The sequence below is a fragment of the Gavia stellata genome, chromosome 7 (genome assembly GCF_030936135.1).
Source record: "Gavia stellata isolate bGavSte3 chromosome 7, bGavSte3.hap2, whole genome shotgun sequence".
Lineage (NCBI taxonomy): Eukaryota > Metazoa > Chordata > Aves > Gaviiformes > Gaviidae > Gavia > Gavia stellata.
Window position 1 is genome coordinate 633,856 of NC_082600.1, and position 15,782 is coordinate 649,637.

Below are 15,782 nucleotides of genomic sequence, written 5' to 3' on the forward strand. Positions count from 1 at the left end.
GCTTTTGCTGTTTAATAAATCTCTCTAGAAAATGTCACTCACTATAAAATTATATATTTTGAATAAAAACTAAAGTCTCAGCATGCATAATGTATTATTCTTGTGTCTGGGCCCATGGCCTTTTATCCCAAATAGGAAATAAAACAATTGCTGAATAGAAACTTCTCGAGTGTTCTGAAATTCTCAGCTGCCACCACCCACCACATCACAGACTGCAGAATTTCAGCTCTTTCCATCGAATATATATAGTGTATAAATATACTTGTACATACATACCTATATATAAGCACTAGGGAGACGTACATTGTGCATTATGGTAGAATTGGTCTCCAATAAAGCTGATTATACAGTGGAGCCCCCTAAAATCTAACCATGCTCTCCCTAGGCTTGATCTCTGGAGCACAGCCCCGAGCTGGCTGCAGCCCGTGGTGAACCAGCGGCTGCTTCTCCTGTGCTCAGCAGAAGGATGTTCAAGCACAAGAATGTGGATCTCTGGATGCAGGCTCATCCTCACCTCTCCGAGAAAGCTCACATAATATCCAATGACCGACCCTTTGAATATGTTCCTTGAACCCATATCCTGGTCCCAGCTGCTGCCTCTCTCCTGCTCACCTGTAATTAGACGATTTGCGTTGACTGAGAGCGAGCTGCAAAGGGAAGCCTTGCACAGAGCTGTCCTCAGAGATCCTCCTAAAGGCTTCTCATGAGAGCCCACTGAGACCCACTGCCATCCTCCGGACGAATGACCGCGCTGATCACAGATCATGGACAGAATGCTTTTTATTTCTTGTTATTTTATTTCTGTTCCTTTTTCATGAAACCTAGGCCTTACCTGACCAAGTAAAAAACCACACCTGAGGCAGCTAATCCAGTTCTTCCCCGTCCTGTGTGTCTTCATCAGTGCAAAGGCGGTGACGATCCTGCTCTGTTGGAGCTCTCGGGGCTCACTGACCTCCGGGAAAGCAAGTGGCCACGCAGCAGGGCTCCTGTGGACCGGGGAGGTTCGTGAAAAGGTGAAGGCAATATTAATAACTAACCTTCTGCTGATCCCTGAACACGTCTATCCCTTGTCAGTGAAGAGGGAAAGTCCCGCGTCACCCCCACCTCTGGCTGCAGAGGTTGGAGAGCCGTGGTGACCCAGGCTCCGGTTCCTCTCCAGCACGTCCTTCAGCAAAGCGCAGAGGCAGGAGGGGACCCCCGGCAGCAATGTCCCTGCCCACCCGCCAGCCCTCCCTCGGAGCACCAGGCTGGGCTGGACCCACCGCTCCTCGGGCCGGAGAGGACAGGAGGTCGAGGTGGCCTTTCTCACTGCTTCTCTGCAAACACGGCCAAGAATCCGTCTTCAGACCTTCAACCAATTGCTCCTCTGCAGCAGGGCCCAACCTTTCCCCACATGGACAGCTTCCCTGCTCATCACCGTCGTAACTGGACGTGCTCATTTTATCTTGTGTAGCATTAGAATTGCAATATCTTGCTTATTCAAACTGGCCAAACTGTTGACACCTTCTGAGGTATTTTGTCTGGAGAAAGCATTGTGTTTTATCTTCTTTGTAATCCGTTTAATGATGAAGGAATCCAAACAGGTGGTTTTTCAAAGTTTTTAGATGCAAGACGCATATGTCTTGCTGTCATATCATAACAGTTTGTCTCATTACATGGGGATAAAATTCAAGAAAGCTGATGTATTGCTTACAAAGGAAGCAACAACAGTATCAAGTGATGCAGTCCTGTTTGTTCTGTAACGGTGTTATAACTTGAGGAATTTGGTTGCCTGAATATCTGAAAGTTCAACTGAGGCCAACAGAACAATAATATTAATTATTTTGTTGTAAAAGAAACAACGTCTCTGTACCTTTTATACATTTTTATTGTTTTATAGCCTTAAGCATCTATTTACTAATGCTTTTTGCTTTATGAGGTTGAAAATATAATGTTCCTTTCCTCTTTGTTTACTTTAGCTTTTTCTGTTTGCTTTTTGCTGACTCTGATTTTTTTCTTTTTTTTTTTTCCTTATACCCTGAGGCTCTTCAACACTTTAAATCACATACATCACCTGGATTATCGCATATATAGTCTGAATTTCTTTACAAAATTCAACTTTCTCTGAAAATGGCAATAAATGATTTATCCATGGCCTTTAAGGTGTTCTGCCTTTGCTGCATCATAGACCTTTAAAGCATGCTCTCAGGGGCATCCCTGATACCTGCCTGAAACCCCAGGTTTGCAAACGTGTTTTTACAGGTGCATTTATTTGCGGGAGAGGCTGCAGGAGCAAGCGCGTGGTGGGGCGAGCCACCCGCCCGTCCTGGTCCCTGCGGGCAGCGGCAGTCTCTCAGGAGATGGATGCCGTGGGTGGCTCTCCCTGAGCCCAGGTACAGCACCGGAGGCAGGAGACGAGGCAAATCAGGCACATCCCGTGAAGCATAGCTCAGCACTCAGTAAGTCATCTGCGCACCTCCTTACAGAGGGTGGGAGCCCAGCTGGGTCGCAGCTGGGAAGCATCACCCCCTCCCTGCGCCTCCCCGAAGGACCCGCATGTGCTGCACACAAGGCGTTCCGTTTTCTACCAGTGCTGTTTGAAAAATGTCAAAGCTTGTCTCCCGTGGTAAGATACCTCACAAACACAAAGGTAAGACAATATAATACCAAGATACGCAGCAGAGAGACTGGCATAGCCGGGTACAAAGTAGTTTAGAAGTCCCCAGCTGTACAGTGCTAAGATGAACAGTGTGTTAGGCAGACGTGTGTTAAAAGGAGCTTCTGTAGTACAACCTAAACTACATCTGGTCTAATACTGAAAAGTAAATGCTGGATGCAAGTGTTTTTTTGCCTTCTTTACTCCATGAATACCCTGAAATGTTATTTACAAGAAAATGAAAATAAAACATGGTGTCTTAGCACTCAAAACCTGCTCGTTCTGCACAGTGTGGGATATGGTGTATTCTGCTTAGTGCTTGCTTGAGTACATACGTTGTGTGCATCTACAGCATTACCAGTGTGAGTCCTTCCATCGATGCAAAAACGTGTGCCGCTCTGAACCAGCAGCAGTTACGTTGCTGTGGTTGATGTTATTTGTCTTTCATGGAAGGTGTAGATGATTCCTTCCCGTGACTTCTGGGTAGAGAATGGAGGTGCAACTTCTGTGAGAGCAAGCGTGAAAAGACAGGCAGTAATCCTACCCGCTGGCTGTAATATTGATTTGAAGCCTTGCTGCAAGTTCAGAGGTATTACTTGAGCATAAGCGCAAAGGAATGATTGTTTGAAGTTTAGTAAGTGATAATAACAGAGCTATTCCAAAGACAACCACCTTGACTGACCCCCAGCCTGTGCATAATACCCTACAATATTGTCGGAGAAGCCTGTCTGACGAGCTGCTCCCACAGCCTGAGGAGAGCAGCTGGAAATGGAAGGCTTTTCAGGTAGACTACTAGGGGATCCAGATTTGCTGCAAGTGAAGTAATTATGTTTTCATTACTCTGGGGCTATAATAAAAAGAAACTCTGGTGATGACAATTCTGCAACCATTGTACTGAGGATTCAGCTGGCACAGCTCTGTAAAACAGGATTAATTAACTTTCTGCCAGAAGCGTGCTGTAGTGAGCTGCCCTGTCCGTCTTCTAAGGGATGCTGTACTTCATCCTAGACAAAGTCGCTGCAGCTGCAGAGGGATGAGTGATAAAATACTACTTGCAAGAACATGTCCTTGGGTACATGCCTTTTGTGAGAGCACTGAAAAGTTGTCTAGCAGCAGGCACTACCTACAATCCGCATGTGAAAGCCAGGTTTTAAACATATTTGAGAACGCCCAAGGCATATTAAGGTTGGAGAGCCTAGCTAAGCCAGCGTTAGGTGCCTGCTGCTGCCACAAGCAATGCAGCTCAGTCAGGGGCTGAGGAGAGAGGTGGGCTGGAAATTTTAAAGCAGCAATTGAGGGATGTTTCAGAAGTGCCCTGCGCGGGGGCTGACTCCCCAGGGGGAAGGCGAGGCGGATGAGGTGGTGTGCATATCCCCCACGCTCGTGCCCTCCACAGCAGTGCGCACCCACGCACCACCCAGCGCCGCCCCAGCCTGCGCCCAGCACCGCTGTGTGAAGGGTGTTTGGAAGGGTCCTCCTTGAAAACCAACCTGAAGCTGAAGCAGCATCACCACTGAAGTGCTGGTGTGCTCTTGTCCGGGCCTCTTACTCTCTCCTTACCCTTTTCCTCGGGTAACCCAGGTTTCAGCCCTGTGAATGTGTGATGGTTTCCATGTCCGAGATCTTAGGTTTTGGGAAGTGCTGCCAGCCCTCCCATATTTTCTTTTTTTCCCCGTCTTTGTATTACAAATGTGAATTGGGGTATAATTTACCAAGACAGATCAAAATAAACAAAAAGCGAAACAGACATCGACACCAAAAGCAAAATAAACAAACATGAAAATTGGGCAACCGCCATACCTTTTACTTATCAGGTCAGCTCTTAATTGCAGTACTTAGACATGATTAACATGTGTCTTCATTACTCTGCCAGAAATAAATCTTACTTTGCAGAGAGGCTTATGTTTCCTGGAGAGAAGAGGTGAAGTGAGGCGAGGCGAGGCGAGGCGAGGAGAGGAGAGGCAGCCGTGGAGCTGCACCGAGCCCCGCTGCCACCCCAGGACACTGTCGCTCATGCTGGAGACCGTGGGCCAGGAGGGCAGCTCAGACCCAAAGCAGAGCCTCCGTGTCCCTGGTTTTGCCTCTTGGCCGGACCACGGTGGGTCCGGGGGGTGATGTGCGCCAGGTAGGGGAACGGGCACAGCATTACCCCAGTGACTCCCAGTTTCCTGATGAATTTCTTGCCCACAGGTCTGGGGTGTTTAATACTGGCATAAAACCCTTTCAGGAACATCACTGGGAGGATCGCTGTTAATGAGATTACAGCAGAACTGAGTGTTTGTCCTCTGCTACGGGACGTCAGGCTGTAAGGTCATTCGGTGCAGAAAGGTTTTTTTCATTAATTAAGTAAAGAGATCGAAGCAGAAAGCCTCTGATCTTGCAATGTAATTCCAGAGGATTGCTCTAACAGGGGGAATTAGGAGCAGAACAGTGTCCTATAGAAAAACATAAACCAGTGCAATAAAAGACCGTGCCATCCTGTGCACACATCAGGGACCGTGGTCAGGATGAGGAGTGAGGTTTCACTCTGTAAGCTTTAGGGATGGATTTTCTGCTGTGGAGATGGTGGGGGAGGAAGAAAAGGAGATTTTCTGCTCTAGAGGCTTCCTGTGCCACACTCACGTTTCTCCTAACAGAGAGCGCACTTCTGCTTGGCACCGCTGGAAAGCAAACTCCAGCACCGCATTAATTCTTTTTTCTGGGGCAGGGGATGGGAGGTGTTTGCTTTCCTTTCTTGTAGAACAAGATCCAGATCTTTCAGTTTTATGCAGAATAAAGAAAACACCTAGCAGCCAGCACTCCAGGACAGCCTGTATCCCGTGGGCAGAGTACTTGGCTGTGATATGAGAGACTCCCATCCAAATCTGTGCTTTGAGCCAGGCGGAGCCCTCACCATCAGCTTTGCTCTGTGGAGCTTTTGAGCAGGTGAGACTTATTTGGGGATGGAAAAAAAGAAGTGTCATGAAAAACCAGTACTTTTTTCTTGGAAAATACTTTGTTGCCATGAATTTTCACTTCCAAAAGAAATCCCTCCCAAAACCACCAAAAAACCTTATATATCAAACTTCTAACCCTAATAATTGTTATGAAAGAAAACAATTTTGCTTTTCCCAGTGGAAGAATCTCAAAATACCGAACTCTGATGATGTGTGAAACTGTAAAAGGACACTTTGAAAAACATACCCTGACTCCTCAGAATCCATATGGTGCCTTTCCAACCCAAAGAAAACTGGATGGGAAAAGTGCCTGATGTGCACCCGTGGCCACGTCGCGAGTCCCTGGCCGGTGCTGCTGCGCTGCAGAGCGGTGCTTACAGGTGCAGGTGCCGGCGCGGGTCTGCGGCTGCCGGCACGCTGAGCAGATGGGTCTGCACGCCGCAGAGAGCAGGAGGGTGCTCAGAGACGGTCTGCGGCTGCCCGGGTTCATGCCATGCTCACCCGACTGCAGCGGGAAGCAGATGTGCTGGACATCCTCAGATGAGTGCTTTACTTCCAGTGACCTCATCTGACTCGCTTTTAGTTTTGCTGGGGAATACAAAGAAACAGGGCCTTTACCAGAAGCTTTGCAGCATGAATTCTGCTGTGAAAGTACATATGTGCGTGAAAAGATGAAGGACATTTCCTTGGGCTGTTGTCTGCTGATGTCTTCTCATGTAGGAGACATGATTACAAGCCGACAGGGCTACATCGCATCCCTTGGCTCATTACGATCACAGTTTGTTCAGGCAAGCTATTCACAATGCAGGAAGAGCCTGAAAAGGTGTCTGGACCCTCAGTTAATGGTCAACACATCTGCCACTGATACAAAATGTAGAGAAGATACTGCAGTCAATGTGTATTTTTTTCTGAATAATAGTAATGATAATTAAAATAATTTTTTTTCCTAGTCTCATGGCTCATCTTGTTACTTACTCCTCTGTTTTAAAACTGCGTTTTGTGGCTTGGCATTTGCAGATGAAGTTCGGGAGCCAACAGTGCATCTCTTCTGGGGGGTGGCTCCACGGGGGGCAGGGAGGTGCTGAGGGCTCCCGGCCCTTCGCCAGCCACGTCCTCCGAGCAGAGCGTGCTGTTGAAGGCTTCACCAGTTGCAGGATTTTTAAGGCTGTTCTCAGCAAATAGGTATTCCCAGGAGCCTTCGGGTGAAGGCGGAGAGTGAGCTGAGTTCAAACAAGCTGCTACTCAGCTTGTACTTTTCCGTCTGCTTCCTTCCCTTGTGTAAAGGCTACTTTGTGATCATCTCAGTTCATTAGAAGCTGTTCTCATTAATCCACATTCTCTCTTTTCCTCATTTCCCATGAACAGGAACTGGATTTTATTCAGAAAGATGCCAGTGGTTTTCTTTGTGGGTTTGTCCCTAATCACCTGTGCATGGCTGCCTGCAAACAGCCTGTTTTGAGAAGAGCAGTTGTCTCATCCCGAAAATCTCTATTGCTCTTCCCAAAGTCAAGTTTAAGTCTCATAATAACCATGCTTTTCCTCATTCGCAATTAAAGCACAATAATTCAGTCTGTACTTAGCCTGTTAACTCTTCAGATTCACTGCCTGGGCTTTATCACAGATTAATGGATTTATAGATTATAAAGCCAGAAGGGACCAGTGTTACTTTCTTCCTAACAGGGGCCTCAAGAGGTCCTTCAGCAAACTCCTGACTGAACTAGAGTACTGCTGAAGAACAACAACAACGATGAAAAAATCAATCTTGTCCTGATTTAAAAATTCCCAGGTCCACGGTAAGTTTGTCAGATCCTTAATTCCTCTTGCTGTAAAGGAGAAGTATGCCCAGGCGAGGGGCTTCAACCAGCAGCCGTGCTGACCTCCCTGGACCCCTGCTAAGCAGAAAATCCCCCTTTCACCGTGGGTCTGCTTCCGCGGGAGGTGTCCCCAGGCTGTCACATCTCCCCTTCTCTCTCCTATCAGCAGTTCTACCAGGACAGGGGCCTTGTGCCTTTGACACTGATTTTTGACTCCTTCAGCATTCCTGTTCCCGTGGACCCTCCCCAGGATGGGCGACCGCGGCTCAGCAGCAGCGGCAGCAGCTGCGGGCGCTGGGATGCTGGTTGGAACCCTCTGCTCTGCCTCGGGGTGCTCCTGCACAAGCATCGTTTGTCCGTGTCACCAGGGCTGCCCTGGGTACTCCATTTAGCTAATTACCAGCAAGACTCTGCTGCCCGTTTTAGTCGTGCCAATTCCAAATATAGATCCCCCGGTCTTGCAGACAGGTATCTTCTCAGACATGAGGCTGCATGTTCACATGTTAAAGCGATTATCTGACCGTGAAATCCAGATTTCCCTGCATTGGTTACTCAGCCTTTTCGTCACTCGCCACTCCCTCAGCCTGCATGGTATCAGCCCAAAACCAGGCTGGGGAGCGGGCTCTCGCTCCGGCAGCACCGAGAGCTGCTAGCCGATGGTCCACGGGCAGCAGACCCTGGTCACCTGCTGAGAACATACAGCCATGTGGCAGGACAGGTGACACCGTGACACACAATATTATTAACTAAACAATGTCAGCATGTCACATACCCAATGGATGAGAAAGCAGCTGATTAAACGGTTTCGAAATGCCACTGCAAGCGGTGAGCGTGCCCTGGCCACTCGCCTGGCTGCAGGGATGCTGGCCCGGATAGTGGATACTGCTGAAGTTTCCTTGAGCCCCCTGTGAGATTTTTGAAACAGGAATCTTGTCCAAAAAGGAGCTAATTAGTTTTGCAAACCAGCATTGGCTATATTTTATTCTTTTAGCTCTCTCTTGATTAACTTCCATAACAGCTGTTCTGTTATTTTTTCCGGCATTGATGTTGGACTGACAAGTCTATAATTATCTGGGCCATCTTGCTTATTCTGTTTTATAATACTGATATACTTCCTTTCTTCTCACTTTGTGCCAGATATTCACAGCTCTTAAAAAACGTCTGAATGTTACATTATGTATATATATCTTTTTCCGTGCTAGGTGCAGTATAGCTTGATTTGGAAAATTGTGATATAAAGTGGTTATAAAACCTGATGATAATTTAATAGTGGCAGAATGACACTTTCAGCGTATACCATTCTTACCAGAGCTCCTCTTTGCTCTACATCTTCTGTCTTGTTATAGCTTCTAATGCCTAACGATGGTTTGGTGGTCTGCACCAGAATCAGTTAATATGCCTTCTAGTATTTTGTCTGTGATTATTAATTAGTGTATGTCTCCAGATACCTTCCACATTCTCCTGTTTCCTTGTTCAGAAGGCCTGTTTATTATATCCAGTGCATTTGTAACATCCAAGTTTTGGGAAGTGTCTTCCAGAGGCCAGTGTCACCAAATGTAGGATTTCTACTCAGAAGTCTGTGGGTTTACTTTCTTTGTGTGTTACCCAAGCTCATGCCGTTGATACATAAGCAGTTAAACGTGCATTTTCTGTACATCGGTTGATGTTTTCTGTTGAAGTTGTTGCATCACACTTCTGTGCTGATTGCCTCCCCTTCGCTTTTCACACCCAGTGCCCCCCGGCTCCGCGCAGCTTCACCGCCATCGTTAAGGGCACAGCGGTGCCCGTGCTCTCGGCCGCCCGTCCTGCCCAGACGGGTGAAGACGTTTTCCACAGATCCGTGTCAGAAAGACCAGCAGTCCTGCCTGGCCAGGGCTTCTGCTCACAAGGGGGAGGTTTTCCCACACCTTTGTGTAAGACACATTACTGTATTTTTGCCAAATCTGACATAAATTTCCTAGAGAGAGACAGCCTGACAATTAAGGAGCAATCTCACATCTGATCTACGTTATTAATTGAGGGACTATGAAACATTTAAAATCTATATGGGAATCACAGGGACAGGGAGCAGGTGCAAAGTTGTTTGTACTGCCTGGATATTTGATGATTTTGACTTCAGAGTACTTAATCGTGCATCCTTAACATTTGTTTAACGTTACCTTTGTCGACTGAATGTATTTGAACTTTTAAGGAGTTAATTGCTTTTCACACTTCTGCTAGTAGCTATCTCCTTGATCTAATAGAAAACTGAACTTAATTGGGCTTGTTCCAGGGAGATTAAAAAGGCCTTTTCCACCTATAATATCTATGATTTAACGAAGTGTGCATGTGACTGTCTTTTTTAGTAGTATTCACCAAATAGAAAACCACTCTGGTACCTGTGTTTCCTGCGAGTGGCACCCACAGCTTTACACAGCTGCTGTATAGTGACAGTGCAACAAACATTGATGATTGCCGAACAAAAAATACAAATTTACAAGCAACCTTTAATGTTTTGTGATGAGAAGTTTAACAGTCCAGCTGCGTATATGCATCCGACTTGGCTTCTGGACATACATTGAAGACGATTTCACGCTCAAAGTCATGCTTATGCTCGGAAGTCACGCTCTTGGCAACCTCAGTGAGTGAACGGAGGAGGCTCTGGTTTTAATTACACACTTACCAAATAGCAAAACCACTTCAGGTGTGTTTGCTTTATCTAAGTCTTGCTAAAAGTTAGCAGAAAATATCTTTAGGAACTGAAACATTTTGACAAGAGTGTCTCTAAGCACTCTTACCTAAAGATAAAGATTAGTATTTATTTCAGTATTTAATAGATATACAGGTAAATATTGGCCCCAAACATGTCCCTACAGGCCTATCTGACTAAATAGATGTAGAAGCCAGTTCCCTAAGTGTAGGATTTCCACCTGCAGCATGAGAAGTTTAGGAAAATTAGACCGTAATATTCATTTGAAATCTTGGCCTACCCTAAAGAGCTCTATGAATTATTCAAAAGAGACATTGAGGGTTGCACATCACTGGGTCACTTTTCAATGCAATGCAGGGAGGCAGGAGGCTCCCAGAGTTTCCCATGGCTGCTAATTGAAACCCAGAGGATTTAGAAAAAAATTGTGGAGAACAGAAAAGATAAAAGAGGAACCCAAATGAAGTTCTCCAGCATGTTTTAAAGAAACACATTTTAATGGAAATTTAAGTAACAAAAAAAGTATCTGTAAATAGCCTTTGTACTGAACTATTCATAAGGTAAAAGAATACAAATACCTTGTTTTCCCCTTTCAACTGAAAAAAGTCAGCATTATTTACAGTTCTTACCTGCTTTGGAAGGATCCATGTGAAATACATACTCCTTTGTAAGGGCAAAGTCCTGTAGTGCTGTTTCCTTCCCATTCATCACCCCTAGTCAGGATTTTCCTTTCACTGCTGATTTCAGAGTGGGATAAAAAAGGGTATGTTTTACCGAGAATGAAAAATGTCATTGAATCTAGCAATGATTTCCATCTAGCTATGAGAAAGAGAATACTTAAAACAGGAGTGAGAATACTCAGGACGTGACTGTTTGGGAGGTGTGCAACAGAAAGCCCAGGAGAGCTGTGCCAATTTTTGCTTTAATTGCATCTGAGACGTACACCACACTGAGTGATATTGCAAAAACCAGGCTGTTTCGAGATATTTCTATTTTCTTGAAAGAAGAGCGTGAGTTCTTCCTCCCTTCTCTGGCTCCTTAAAAGAAAACTAAAACCCGCAGCTAGTGACTAGCTATCCCAGATTAATGCAAAAACCAGAAGAGTACTAATAGGTTTCTCTTACCCTGCTAAATGCTGGTCCACTTCAACACATTTTCTCATTTGAATACCCCTGCAGTACTTAATTCCCTTGAAATCAGCCAGCTCTTTCCTTATGCCATTCAAAAATTTTATTTATTATCCTGCTGTGCCCAACTTGCCGGTTGTGAGACCCTGGCGGCAGCCCCCTCCCATAGAGGGTGGCCATGCGGGCTCCGGCGGACACCTGTCCCTTGGCCGGCAAGAGTGTTTGGAGACCATTGGGGTGCCGAAGAGCTGCTGCAGGGATACTCGCCACGAGCAGCCCCAGGAGCACCCCGTGCCATGACCTTGCCTGTGCCCCTGCCCGTGTCCCTGCCCTTGCCTCTCTGCCTCCATCAGCCCCGAACACCCCACCGGCATGAGCTGGCTGCAGGACCCTGCTACCAACACCCCCACTAGCAATCTGTCTGAGTGGCTACAGTCTATATTGTAATTTTGCAAGAAATAAATTCTCCTGTTTGAAAGAGAGAGATGTGATATCAATCCTCAGCTGTCTCCAAGCCACACATTTCTTGTTGCAAAGATAAGCATGATGATTTGCTGCTTAAAATGTCTTTTTCTTCTGTGTTTCAAAAGCAACTAACAAAGAAAAAGCACCCAAAAGACAGGAGTATAAATTGATATTTAAGACCTTCATACTGAAAAACAAAATATACCACATTTCAGGTGATATTTTATTTATCATTAGTGGCTTGTTTGTATTTACTACAAACTCTAAAAATAGAAGAATAGTAAGAATCAACACTGGAAAAAAGCCCCAGTCTCTTCCTTTTACTGAGGATTCCTCTACACATATCCAATTCAGGATAATATGATTTAAAGGGAAGTGAAGAATAAATTCAAATATTCCCTCTTATTAATTTTTTTACTAAAATGACAATATATTGACAATTTGCTTGCAAAATTATGAGGAGAATTTCTAAAATGAATACCAAGTAGGTATGCAGCAATGGAGGATTATGCATATCAAAGTACTAGTGATGAAATAGCTTTCCAAAACAATGAACAGATAAATATATTTCCAACATCCAACAGCTTTTTTGCAAGGAGTGTAAACTGCTTTTGTGAATGGACTTTATGGGTTTTGTGCCTGTGAATTAGACATCGCCTCTGTTTTGCTCTCCTGCTGCGTGGAAGCGCTCTTCAAAGGGAGCAAGGGAGATCTTTGCCTGTCTGGGGTGTGCTGCTCAGAATTGCTTTCTACTTTTGCTCCTGCATGCGTATTTCTGGGTGAACACAAAACATCCTTCATTTCACAGATTCACAGAATCACAGAATCACTAAGGTTGCAAAAGACCTGTAAGATCATCAAGTCCAACCATCAACTAACCCCACCATGCCCACTAAACCATGTTCTGCAATGCCACGTCCACACGTTCCTTGAACACCTCCAGTGACGGTGACTCCACCACCTCCCTGGGCAGCCTCTTCCAATGTTTCACTACTCTCTCAGTAAAGAACTTTTTCCTAATATCCAGCCTAAACCTTCCCTGGTGCAACTTGAGGCCATTTCCTCTTGTCCTGTCACTTGTCACTGGGGAGAAGAGACCAACACCCACCTCATCACAACCCCCTTTCAGGCAGTTGTAGAGAGTGATGAGGTCTCCCCTCAGCCTCCTCTTCTCCAGACTGAACAACCCCAGTTCCCTCAGCCGCTCCTCATCAGACTTGTGCTCCAGACCCCTCACCAGCTTCGTCGCCCTTCTCTGGACACGCTCCAGCACCTCAATGTCCTTCTTGGAGTGAGGGGCCCAAAACTGAACACAGCATTCGAGGTGCGGCCTCACCAGTGCCGAGTACAGGGGCACGATCCCCTCCCTGCTGCTGCTGCCCCCACCATTTCTGATACAGGCCAGGATGCCGTTGGCCTTCTTGGCCACCTGGGCACACTGCTGGGTCATTTGAATCTTATTTCTTACCTTCTCCACCTCAGAAAACTGCAGAGAAGCTGTGTTTTACCTTCCACGGGCCAATTTCCTCTACCAGTTTGTACAGTGGGGTCTACCTGGCTGTGGGGGAAATGCCTCCTCCTCCTTGGCTTGGTGTGGTCTCCCATCCCACTGTGTAGCTCACTCCGGTGTCTCAGTTTCTTTCTGGAGTTGGCTTATCCTGATATCAGCAGCAGCCTCCAGGAACAATCTGTTAACATCTATACGAGCCTTTTTTTTCACTCTGTTATTTCCATGCCTACCTCTCCTCTAGCACAGCCTTATGACCTGCACAAGCTTTCAGTGTTGGTTTCTTTATTGCCTTCTTGTATGTGTATCTTGACTCAGTAAGCTGCTGTAAGGTTTGAAGACTATGACATTTGTCTGTGAAGCTGGAGAGTCCCATGTTTATTCATCTGTGAATAAGAGAAATGCCTCAGGGGTCTGTTTTGTCGCAGGTCGCCTCTCACTTTGGCTTCTTCCGCAAAGCACCTCAGTATCATGATGGGCCCCAATTCTCCCATATTCTACATCTGCCAACACATACTCCTTTTGCCCTCTTTGTAATGACTGATGCGTAATAGCTTTCCCTAACCTTACTTACTATTTAATTTAAAACTCTCATTTTATTTTTTTCCCCCATCACAGTCGAAGCTTCTGTAGGATTAACTTCTTGGAAGTCTTCTGGGACAAGCCTTGGTGCTGAGGCCTTGCAAAGTCAGTACAGAGCTCATGGCCTGTGGGAAGCCATGGCAATACTGTATTACAGGGCTACAGAGCTACAAATTCAAGCGCAAGTCTTCAGTGGACCTTTGGCACTGCATTTGGTGTAGAAGTAGTTATGTTGTTTTCAAAGCACCAGGTACCTTCCAGCAGACTCCCTTCACCTCGCAGCATCAGCCGTGCGTGGCCAGCAATTCCCTCTCCCCGTGCTGTGAGGTCTACCACAAGTTCGTCCTCTGCAGTTTCTTCTGGGCACAGGTACTCCCGGTATCCCTTCACTTCTGTGATTTCTCACCCGATTTCATGTCTGTTCTCGCCTAAACAAATACTTATCGTGCTGTCTCTCTCCTACGATTCTTCATAATTATGTGCTTGTAGTCTTCCATTTTATAAAGTCACTTGGGAGAAAGATGGTATAGAAGAAGACACTCCAACCAGAAATGAACGTATGTTGAATTGAAATGATTATCCTTTAGCTATGGACAAAGACACACTAGGGAGCAGAAAAAGAGATCTGAAGCATGAAAAATACTTAATGAGACACAGTTTCCTGGGCTACCTCATTTCCAAGCATTGTACATGGCAATTATTGCTCTGATTTTATCCTGGAGAGGGAGATGGTGTCCCTCCTCCTCCAAAGCTAAAGCCTATTGTCGTAGACGGGGAAGATGGGGTGTCATTTGTGTTTTACCTCTGCTAATGCTGCACAAAGAAGATAAATTTGGGTAAGAGCCACTGACATCTTCCTGACTGCCTGACTAGATGTGGTGGTTGACTGTGTGTGTACCTCTGCCTTTTAAATTTGCCAAAGTAAAACAAATCTTCCTGGAGGTTTGATGACGGCAGCCAAATGAACATTTCTGCATTCATTCACTGTGGGCTTCAGTTGTGACTTGTAAGATATGACTGGGTGAGCCTTGTACTGATGCAGTCTGAGGAGGACACCAGTCACCTCGGAGGGTGTCCCCAAACATGTCACCAGCTCCACAACACAAGGTGCTGACGATACGACTTGTTGCAGCATTAATTCGGTTCTAAGGAAAACAGACGTTTATAAGCATATTATTACTAAGTATGTAAAACCCCTTTTAGGCTTTAGGCTAAAGTCAAATAGACTGTTTCTTCCAAAACCATGTATGTACAGTTCATGTTTAATTTTACGGCTCAACACTCCAAAATCACAGATATGACTGAACAAGTAATTAATGAATAAATGCATATATACATGTAACACGCACCCAAAATTTGTCTGTCCCTGAAGATTCCTGTCCAAGATATTCATAATTTGGCAGTAGGTGCTATCACCCAATACTGAGTAATACTCACACCTTAATCCTGAGCTGCTGTCTTTCTTCTCCTGACCCGGAGTTCAGCATGGTTCAAAGACTGAAGTATGGAAACCGTAGCAAGCATATGAAACATCACCTCAGGAGTGGCTCATATAACACACTGACCCCACTTGCTGGCAGCACCAGCACTATTTACCAGAGTTGTGCAAGTGCAGGCGGAAGAGGTGAAAAGCACCTTTTCCTCCTCCGCTTTGAAGGCAGAAGCATTGGGGCTGGCAGAGTTCTGTTCGGTGAGCCGGTTGAGCAAAACAAAAAGCATCATCCAGATGTGACACTGACCACTGTGAAGAGCTGTCAGCTTCCCCTGTAAAGCCCATCATGCCCAAGTGTAAGGCATGAACTCACTCCTGACATGTGGGAACCCCCCCAGAATATTTGAACCAGAAAAATCAGAAATGGAACTGCAGTTATGGAGAACAGAAAAGAACAACTATGCCTATGACTCCTGGAGAGAATGCTTCGTTACAAGTCAAAGATACCAAACCTCTTTGGGAATGCAGTCAGGTCCCCTCTCTTAAGAACCCACCATTCATCTTAAAAACTATTTCCAGCCTTCCAGTCCAGCAGCAG